The sequence below is a fragment of the Octopus bimaculoides genome, chromosome 14, assembly GCF_046866305.1.
Source record: "Octopus bimaculoides isolate indiv1 chromosome 14, ASM4686630v1, whole genome shotgun sequence".
NCBI classification, from domain to species: Eukaryota; Metazoa; Mollusca; class Cephalopoda; order Octopoda; family Octopodidae; genus Octopus; species Octopus bimaculoides.
This window is the reverse complement of record NC_142941.1, coordinates 501,181-513,013: the sequence shown is the minus strand read 5'-3', so window position 1 is coordinate 513,013 and position 11,833 is coordinate 501,181. Positions and strand designations below refer to the sequence as shown.

Here is an 11,833-nt window from a genome sequence, read left to right as displayed (position 1 = left end):
TTCTTTTTTCAGCTTGGCAGCCAATGATTCAGCCTGACTCCACTCGGAGTTTGTGGCTGTTTACTCCTCCATCACTGAATGAGAAGTAAATACGAACCTGTTTGTTGGAATACAATGATGGCACATAACGAGAAACTCACTCATTGAACACATACATACATACATACATACATACATACATGCATGCATATTAATGTTTCGTTTAGGAATAAGCAATATTAATAGCTTCATTCTTCAGAATAAAGCATTAGTCGAGTACAGAGCATTTAATAAATGAACAGGAATGTTCACTTGAAGCTGTCTGGGCGATGCATTCAGACGCAAGTGCTTCACCTTAGAGCTTCGTCGGAGCTTCTAAAATGTTCTGCATCTTATAGAAGAAACAACTGTAGACTAATGGTGGTGTTCATTCGGTAATTCCTGTTCTCTGCCATTTTATAGAGACGCGTGCATATATGCAAGATAGTAACGTTGTGCTGGTGAGTGTAGTTGTGTAGATTCTGATTCATTCAGAAACAGAAGGATAACTTGCTACTCCTATGGAAAAACTTTCGTTCTCGGTCGTCTGGATTACTGTTCCCAACTGTGGGCTTTGCTGGACGTCAAACTGGCGTTGGAACTTGAGGCAATCGAACGCCACTACACAAAGAAGATTGACTCGGTGAAACAAATGAGTCCCGGGAAAGGCTAAAAGGAACTGAAGCTCGAGAGAAGGCGTGAAAGATATGCAGTGATATACATATGGAAGGTCCAGCTCCCAACTTTGGAACTGAAAGCTATATGAACCACTGAACTGGACAGCACTGCGTATCACGAAAGATCCCGTCTTCGTCTAGAATAAGGACCCAGTACTGTAACAGCCTGGATTTTAAGGGTCTATATAGCTCTTCAATATTCAGCCAAACAACCATAGTTATTTGCGAGGTGTAGATGTGGAGGTCTTCGAAGAGCGTCTTGACAAATATTTTATCTGACGATACACCATAAAGCTAAACCCTTTATGGACGGGAAACCCAGAGTAATCCCATAAACCGGCCTTCCCCATTAAAACGTAAACTGGTCTACATCTTAGAGTGTGCCTTTCCGGATTTATGTTTTCTACAAACGATATATATATATAGAACATATATAGAACATATATAGAACATATATAGAACATATATAACATATTTATTCTTTTACTTGTTCCAGTCATTTGACTGCGGCCATGCTGGAGCACCGTCTTTAGTCGAATAAATCGACCCCAGGACTTATTCTTTGAAAGCCTAGTACTTTTGCAGAACCGTTAAGTTACAGCGACGTAAACGTACCAACATCGGTTGTCAAGCGATGGTGGGAGGACAAACACTAACACACACACACACACACACACATATGCATATATGACGGGCTTCTTTCAGTTTCCATCTACCAAATCCACTAACAAGGCTTTGGTCGGCCCGAGGTGGGAATGAACCCAGAACTATGTGGTTGGGAAGCAAGCTTCTTACCACATAGCCACTCCTGTAAATATGTATATACATAGATACAAAAGGAAAAAAGAAAAGAAGCGATCAAGGTAAGGGAGAAATGAAATGAGCATAGGATAGTGGTTAGAATGTTCGACCCATAGATGTAAGATTGTGGTTTCAATTCCTGGACCGGGTGATGCGTTGTGTTCTTGAGCAAAACACTTCCTTTCACATTGCTCCAGTCCACTCAGCTGACAAAAATGAGAAATTCTGCGACAGACTGGCTTATCATCCATGTGGGGGAATATATTGCGCCTCGGAAATCCAGGAAACTAACCTAGAGTCTATATCATTCGGAAAGGAGGTTTATTTTTTATACATATATATATATGCAGAAGTGGCTGTGTGGTAAGTAGTTTGCTTACCAGCCACGTGGTTCCGGGTTCAGTCCCACTGCGTGGCACCTTGGGCAAGTGTCTTCTACTATAGCATCGGGCCGACCAAAGCCTTGTGAGTGGATTTGGTAGACGGGAAACTGAAAGAAGCCCGTCGAGTATATATATATATATATATACCCGCACCCACTTATTGCACTTGGTATAACACTAGTGTAACAATAATTGGGTAGTGTATTGGATAGATACTATCCCTTAGTGGGTTGAATACTCAACCCCTAACTCTCTTGCTTTATATATGTATGTATGTATGTATGTATGTATGTGTGTGTGTGTGTGTCTGATCATCAGATCAGTGATCAATATTGGTTTCAAATTTTGGCACAAGGCCAGCAGTTACGGTGGGTGGTGGCTAAGTCGATCACATCGACCCTAAAATTCAACTGGTACTTGTTCCATCAACCCCGAAAGGATGAAAGGCAAAGTCGACCTCGGCAAAATTTGAACTCAGAACGTAAAAACGGACGAAATGCCGCAAAGCATTTTGTTCGGCGTGCTAAAAATCAGTGATCAATATTGAAATCATATTATGGTAAAGAGTGTCATGTAAATGGAGGAGTTACTTAATAACATAATTTATGCGGGTGGAGAAGACAGTTTAATCCATATTATATTCCCGATTAAAGCAGGGGAGATATTAATTAATTAATTAAGAAGTTAGCAATATGATGAAGCAATTTTCGACATTTGTAGTGAAATGGTTAAAAAGTTCATATCGCAGCTGGGTGGAGAGAAACTGTACGGAAGTTTGTCGGATGGATTGTACCCGTAACTGAAAAAGGGGTCTCACTATCTCATGCTGATCCTGCCAGCTCGATTGCTTTCACCTGTCCGTGGAATACTCAGTCATTTATATGTTAACTGATGGACAGATAACTGAGTTGATCCAAAACGAAATCCTCGTCGTTGAACGACGGAGATACACTCTCTTTAATATTTTAGTGATTCTGATAAGCAACAAAACGAAAGGATTCAATACGTTCTGTAGAGTGGAATCTATTTTACATATTGGTTTGACTGGGACTACGGAGTGCCGTCTTTTCTAGTTTGTTTACCTCAAACGTTGAATAAAGAGAAAATTAATGGCTCACGCAACCCAACATCGATTTTAAAAGTGTATGTGTAAAATGCAGCTATATATTTGTATCTATGCGTATGAATGTGTCCCTCTGTGTGTGTGTGTGTGTGTGTGTGTGTGTGTGTGTGTGTGTGTGTGTGTGTGTGTGTGTGTGTGTGTGTGTGTGATGTCTTTGAAATTTACTGAAGTTCTTTATAGAATCCAAATTGAAATATTTTTCATTTGAGCTATTCGAAGGATTTGCCAATATGAGGTGAAGTGTCTATCTATCTATCTATCTATCTAGTCATCCATCCATAAATACATATATATTGAAAGAGAGAGAGAGAGAGAGAGAGAGAGAAAAAGAGAAAGAGAGATACATCACACAAACATATACAGACATACATTAATAATTGTAATAATAATGATGATGATAATGATAATAATAATAATAATAATAATAATAATAATACATCTTTCGAAGTTTTGAGAGAAGGGATCTTGTCGATGACGTCGACCCCAGCATTCAACTGGTACTTATTTTATCGACTTCGGAGGAACGACTGTCAAAGTAGACTCGGAACGTAAAGAGAAGAAATACAATTAAACATTTTGTCCGACGCACTAACGGCTCTACCAGCTTAATGCTTTACATGTAGCTATAATTAATAGCAGTTGATATTTATTACAGATCGAGTAAAACACACTCACACACACACCTAATTATTAAGAAGGTGAGTGTGGAGTGAGCAAATTGTTTAATTACATACATTTACAATTGTTTCACAGATTCTCGATTTCAAGAGTATTACTATATTATTATTTATATAATATTTATATACAACTATAGACTATAATGATATAGCAGTACCCTGGAGATCCAAAATTGATGAAACGATTGTAAGTTCCTGCAATAAAACAACTTTTGGTCATTCCACATTCTCCTTGTTAGTTATATAAATTCTATGAGTATTCATGGATTTTCGGAAACATGATCAGTAAGAAATTGACCTCCGATTTACATTCACATCTGATAGCCTGTATATGTTATTGAGATTAATAGAGTATATATATGCGCGTGTGTGTGTGTGTATGTATGTATAGTAACTAGCACTCCGTCAGTTAAAACGATGAAGGTTCCAATTGATCCGATCAACGGAACAGCCTGCTCTTGTAATTAACGTGCACATGGCTGAGCACTCCACAGACACGCGTAACCCTTAATGTAGTTCTCAGGGAGATTCTGCGTGTCAGAATGTCACAAAGTTGGCCCTTTGAAATACAGGTCCTACTCATTTCTGCCAGCTGAGTGGACTGGAGCAACGTGAAATAAAGTGTCTTGCTCAAGGACACAACGCATTGCCGGAAATCGAACTCACGACTTTGAGATCATGAGCGGAATACCTTCACTACCAAAAAATAAATACATACATGCATGTTAATGATAAGAATACTTGGGTAGAATCAGCTGACATAAAAAAAAAACAATGAAATCATTCACGGAAATCTCTCTCTCTCTCTCTCTCTCTCACACACACATTCATTCGGCCATGGGACCCGACTTCGTTTTCATACTCTGAGTAGAGCATTAACTTTTAATTTGTAAGAATAAAAGAACCAATTAAGGGGACACCGATGTGGAGCCCCCATTTCTCTCCTCGTGGTTGATTGAACCCCATATACACCTGTATGTGGGTGTGTATAGCTTTAGCGTGGGCTGAAGGGTTGTGAAATTCTTTATCACGAAGACCTCGGATAAATTCCATTGTGAGGAATCTTAATCAAAGGCCAGCGGTCCAGCCAGGCATTCGAAGTGAATTTGAGGAAACGGAAACTATGAGGAAGCTCGCCAGTAATACAATGGTGCAGCTTTGTCATGCTCTGCTTGAGAAGTACTTCGACGGCCTATGGCAAACTCAGTCACAGATACGTTAATCCAAGTAGTTTAGCTGATCAAATACTCACTCATCGTCGAAAACAATGGAGATCCATATGATATACATAACAAGTGTATGTGGGATTGTATGGTATATATGTGTATATATGTGTTTATATGGCCCTAGACAAACGAGTCTTGTATATGCATTGATGTACGTGCGTGGGTATTTATGTGTGTGTGTGCGCGCAATGTGTGAGTGTGTGTGTGAGTGTGTATGTATATGTGTGTGTACGTAGATTAAACACACAACTTTGTACTTACAGGTCGGCGAACATCTCCGTAGTGTCATGTATGTTGATGTAATGTGGAATGTTAAAGTAAGGGAGTGTGTATAAGAGGAGAATGAGAAGAAGGAAGAAGAGTAGGAGGAGGAAAAGGAGGAGGAAGAAGAGTAGGAGGAGGTGAAGGAGGAGGAAGAAGAAGAGAAGGGTGCAACAGGGCCCACCCCGATCTATACCGCACCCAGAAAAGATGGGTGTCAGCTTTTAACACTGATGTACACCAATGGTTAGCGGTAGTTGATGGACAGCTGATATACACTCTGGTGTTAGATGTATATTGCATTCACACGTGCTGTACTTAACTAGGTTGGAATATATACAGTGTAGATACACACACACACACAAACATACACACACATCCATATAGTGTAGCTAAGCCATAATTATATATACTGCAGATATTTATATATATATATATATATATATATATATATATACACTCAAGCACACATACATACAAGCAAGCTAGCGATGCTCCACCGGCTCAGTTTAGCCGCTCAAACTTCCATGAGAAGAATTCTTTACATTAGGTTTCTGAGCCGGACCTCCTCGTCTCATCAACTGGAAATAGCAGCCAAATCTCCCCTCTATCACAGTGTGAAGTCTCAAAGAAAAACAAATTAGACAATATGGTGGTGGGTGTGGTAATGCGGAACCCCCCCCCCCATCTTTAAATTGTTTCAGCTTCAATTGTTGCAGTCATGTATTAATATATATATACAATATAATATATATAAATATGTATACATTCAAGCATATCTATCTATCTATCTATCTATCTATCTATCTATCTATCTATCTATCTATCTATCTATCTATCTATCTATCTATCTATCTATCTATCTATCTATCTATCTATCTATCTATCTATCTATCTATCTATCTATCTATCTATCTATCTATCTATCTATCTATCTATCTATCTGTCTGTTTGTCTGTCTGTCTGTCTATTTATCTGCCTGCCTGTCTGTCTGACTGTCTATCTATACACATGTACATGTATATGTGTGCATGTTGTTTTTAGGTAACTGGATATGTGCCTGTAGAGTGTGTAGTAAGACACACACGTAGTGTGTGTGTGTATACGAGAGAGAGAGAGAGAGAGAGAGAGGAGGGTGGGAGAGAAAGAGAAAAAGAAACTTGTCACGGTAGCTTGCCAGATAAATAAATAGACTGACAGACACCTTGTTAAAAAGAACATAAATACACATAAACTCACTGATAGATAGTTGCATAAATAAACTGGCAGACTGAGAGACAGATCGATAGACAGGTAGAGAGACCGACAGTCAGACAGACAGATAGATAGATAGATAGATAGATAGACAGATAAACAAACAGATTGTCTTCTAGATAGACAGGCAAACGGATAGTTAATTAGACAAACACTATCCCCCCTCCCCAACAACCACAAAAACAAGCATCTTTTTCTGTCAATTAAAGAAAGGTACTCAATGCCGCAAAATTACTTGTCTTGTAAGAGTCACTTATTAAATAAATTAATACATACACATACGCACACAATCTCTCTCTCTCTCTCTCTCTCACACACACACACACATAATGGCACTCCGTCAGTTAGCACGACGAGAATTTCAGTTCATCCCATCAACAGAACAGTTTGCTTGTGAAATTAACGTACAACTGGTTGAGCACTCCACAGACAGGCATACTCTTGACGTAGTTCTCAGAGAGATTCAGCATGAAACGGAATGTAACATGGTTGATCCCACTGAAATACAGGGACTACTCATTTTTGTTAGCTGAGTGAACTGGGGCAACGTGAAATAAAGTGTCTTGCAATACGCCCCCAGGTATCGAACACACAGGCAAATACATACACGCACACACAGCCATACACACACAACACAAACACATACAGCCACACATCGCCTGTTTAACGCCTGTATTTCCGTGCTTGCATGTCTTAGAAACTGATTTTGAGTCAGGATTTGATAGTTTTTACTGCCAGACAGTAAAACTAATACTATTGGATAACTCACCAAACACTTCGGTAGATATTAAAAATTTATTAATTAGAAAAATAATTGACTGAATGTAATTAAGTCGATTAGTAAGCATTTGTTTATTTTTCTACAACTTAATTTGAACTCACTTCCGTTTGGTTTGTCTCCACTAATTGTGAGGATATCAATATTCCCGAGCGAAGCAAAGATTGTTTTATCTTTGGAAGATAATTCGTTCCTAAAATATAGGAAATTAGTCATGACACTTTTTGATGATGGAATAAATATGGATGGAGTCGGTTACGGCAGCGAAGACACACACACACACACACACAAACGCACGCGCGCTCACCCACCCACATAAGTAATCGCAGATACAGAAAGAATTATATATCGATCAATGTGGATATTTGGTGACGTGATGTCAGCCACTAATTCCTTGGCCTTATTCGACAGAGATTAAAAGATTTCATTTTCGTTTATGAAGTGCTGAAGCCACATCGAGTTGTGTGTGTGTGTGTGTGTGTGTGTGTGTGTGTGTGTGGAGGTGTGATGCTGCCAGGTGGAATAAGTTACCATTCTGTCCGTCCCATCAAGTTCATTGGTAGGAAGTGTTGGATGGTAAGAAATATTTGACGAGTGAATAAAATTATTGCCAGCACTTGTAGAGGTTGTCCATAGAAATACACAAAAGAGGTATTACATTGGATAAACGTGGAATACATATATATGGGGGATCGATTAGACATAGTGAGAAAGAGAGAGAGTGAGAGAGAAAGATGTACATATACATCACTCTCTCTACCTGTGTATCTATCTATCTATCTATCTATCTATCTATCTATCTATCTATCTATCTATCTATCCCTCTGTGTATACTCACTCATACAAACACTCACGAATGCGTATATAAACTTTATATACACAACTAAACTATCTCCTGCATACATACACACATATAGCAAGCATCCGTGGAAACAAATCTACTGAGACACACGCATGCATAAACCACACGCCGTCGGACTCACACACACACACACCGAGCGCAGTATATTTTATTACGATTAATCACAAAATATTCTCATAAATGAAATAAACGATTAGATGAATAAATTGATTACTGTGTATATGTATATAGTGTGTTTATGTCCGTGTATGCATGTATATGAATAAATATGTATGTGCATGTATGTATGTGTGCGTGTGTGTGTGTGTGTAATTGCTCACAGGTATAAAAAGTTCAAAAGTTAGCTTGAATACAAGATTTATATTAATATATACACATTAACGTGTATCTGTATGTATGTATATCTGCATGTGTGCATCTTGTGAGTCTGTACACACACACACACACACACACAGATACCTGAAGTATAGTACATACACACCGACATATTTGTGTAGATAGATAATTGTGTTTGTCCGTGTATGTATGTGTATGTTTGCGCGTTATGTGAAACATTACTATAAAAATCTATTCATATGCACACACGCACGCACGCACACACACACACACACACACACACACACACACGCACGCACACACAGAGACAGAAATCTCAGGCGTATATAACCAGGATCACCCTCTCTCCTCACACAGGAGGTCAGTGAGTAACGGGTGGAGGCAATACGTGAATGGAAGGAGAGAGAGAGACGAGTTTTTAGGTGGGAGAGAGGACTACTGCCAGCCAAGACGACAGAGATTAGTTTGTCAAACAGTAAGTGGGGAGTCTCTTTCAGGTGAGCATCTTATCTCGACATACTTGAAGATGTCATTACAAACAAGATAACTCTAGGCTTTCAAGAAGAAACAAGGTGTACCTGCGAGTGTGTGTGTGTGTATTTGTGAGTGTATGGCTGGACGCGTACACACACATAAAATCTGGCGCACTTTAGCTTATCCCGAGGTTGATGACCCGTTCGTACAACACTGGATTTAGAAGTAAAATGTAGAACTCACAACTGAGCTCCGCTTTTGGTTGCGTGTCGCACTTTCCAGTGGCACCTTCATATCACACACACACACACACACACACACACACACATGAATAGTAACAGACGATGGATAATTGTTAGCTCACATGTACAACTCCTTGCTGTGGATGAGGATATACTTCATTGAGAAATTAACTTTGACCTTATCCATCTTGTTGAAGAATTCAAGTACAGTAAGCGTACTTTAATTGGCTATGAGAGTATCAAATAAATAGTAAAGTAAGGACTCAGATAGAATCGGGTACTTGGAAAGATATGCACCGGGTAGGGTGGGATAAACCTGTGGTACAGGCCTATGGTTGATAAGTATCAAGTGGGATATTCCAGTTGTTGTAATGAGCTGACAATTATCCATCGTCTGTTGTTATTCATTTAATTATAATACACCAAGTGGATTTACGACTTGCCAGACACACTAGAATATACCAACAACGTACAATTCAACGTAATGCGTGCTTTGGATCAACCCCTAGCTACTAAATACTCATAGGGTTGGTTTTCTCTGTGTACACAACCATAATATCCTATTTGATACTTGTCAGTTAGAGGCCGGAACCACAGGTTTATCCAACCCTACGTGGTGCATATCTTTTCAAGTATCTGATTTTATCTGAATCTTTATTTTACTATATATATATATATATATATATATATATATATATATATATATACACAATACTCTCTCGCTCACACACGCAGGCACACGCACTCACACAATTACGTACAGGTACACACAGTTACGTACAAGCACGCACAGTTATTCACACACACAGTTATTCACACACACAGTTATTCACACACACACACACACGTATTTGAGCACAAAATCCGTCAAAAATGTATTCGACTGTTGAATACATTGTGCTAACATCAATAATAATTTCTTGATTGCAGCCAACTTTATATAAAAACACTTGATTCCTTCAGTTTGCTTCGACCCTTGCAATCCTCAGTCGTTTATTATAAACGTTCTTCTGATTCCCAGTCATACTTTCGGCTACATAGCAACTGTCCATGTTTGAAGACAGATTGTAGCAGGAACAAACCCGATTTTATTAAAAATCTGATATGGAGATTAATTTATGGTCATTGCAAGTACGGGACAAACCATGAATTATTTCCCCTTCAGTAAGACTAATAAAGTTGTATCGCTTAAAGTTGAATCACTTCTTTTCTGGTTTTAGTTGCTGTGAGTCTGTATGTTCGACCATACAGTTCAACAGGGATAAGGCAACCAGACGGAAATCATTTAGGTGTTCAAGCCTTGGATCTAATTTTCTGAAGAATCATTTTCATGGAATTTCAGTTCATGGGAGGTGGGTGAGGTACCTGATAAAGTCTGTTCTTTCAAGAACTCAGCAGAGAAAATTATTGCCGATTCTTCATTAGAGTTTTCGCATTTATATATTGTGCTGGAAGATAGTATGAACGTTTCATAAATTATGAAGAGAGAAGCCTGGGGGATACAATTCGAATCTGAAGAAGGAATTTTTATGGACGATATAATGTATCCAGGTTAGAGACAGGAAATTAAAAATCGTGAGCCGTTCACGCACGTAACATATCCGCCGCTATTCCTGCTGCTGCAGAGAGGCGAATAGTTTCCCTCTTTATCTCATGTAGCCCAATCGGAATATTATAGAAAGACGTATTACCAAATCTCCCTTGATCCATCAACTAAGAAGAAACTGTGATTAGCCATGTCATCGTTTATGACACTAAAAATACAATGAAATAACTTCATCGTTCATGTTCTTTGTTTTTGCTCCAACTTCCTCTGGTTTGGGTAATTGTTGTGATTCAGTGAAACAATGCACAACAATTCAACTCTCGGGAAAATCTAACGTTGAACACTTTACAGTCGGGCATTAGTAAGGTGTTTTCGATCTTTTTCCAGTAATTTTACTCTGCTTTCTAAAGTATCACCTCAGTTTATGTGTTATTCTACCCTCTTCAATCTGTTGATAAATTTCCATAGTAAGATAAAGAAGACAGTTTCGGAAGAGGAAGATCTAACCAAACATTTAACTCTTTCATTGTTCCTGTTTTGTTAAATGTCGCTATTCTCTTCCGCTTCTTTAGAAGTTACTCAGACAACTTCAGCCTCTGTTTGCAGAAACAACAAACCTAATGCCTCCATTCACATTCAAAAGTTATATTCTGAGACGGAAACGTTGTTCAGATTCTTTAGCACTGATAGTGAATAATCTTGGAATAGTTTTACGGGAACCACAAATTCTTGGTTTCCCCGTTGAACTATCTTATCAAAAACATAATTATATGGAATTAACGAAAAGAAACAAGTTTTGTCAAGACTCATTTTGTTAATTAGTGGAATCAGGCAATCAGGTGGGTATTTGGTGATTAGCCACGCGTCTAACGAAGATCCTTAATTTTCTTTTGTGGAGAAACAAAACTACTCGGAACCCTTTCCATATGAACTACCATCCGCACAACTGGAATTTGTCATCTATTTTATATTCCTTTAGAAATATTTAATTCCTTCAAGAACAATATTAAATATTTAAATATTATCAAACTTAATCGTGACAGTTTCACTGCGTGGCACGTTGGGCAGGCATCTTCTACTATAGCACTGGGCCGACCAGGATATGGTTGACAGAATTGATGACAAGAAATGGGTTCTCTATGAAAATGTCAAGCGCCGAAGACAGTGAGTAGGGA

The 11,833-nt window shown here is 38.6% G+C and overlaps 1 protein-coding gene across 1 annotated transcript in view; it reads right to left on the bottom strand.

Moving 5' to 3' along the window:
• Nucleotides 1-5,224, bottom strand: part of LOC106870470 (fibroblast growth factor receptor-like 1) — a 96,515-nt gene extending 91,291 nt beyond the window's left edge. The window contains exon 1 of the mRNA XM_089362108.1: nt 5,167-5,224. The gene's annotated coding sequence lies outside the window, so the exon portion shown is untranslated. The remainder of the gene's footprint in view (nt 1-5,166) is intronic.
• Nucleotides 5,225-11,833: the final 6,609 nt, after the last annotated feature.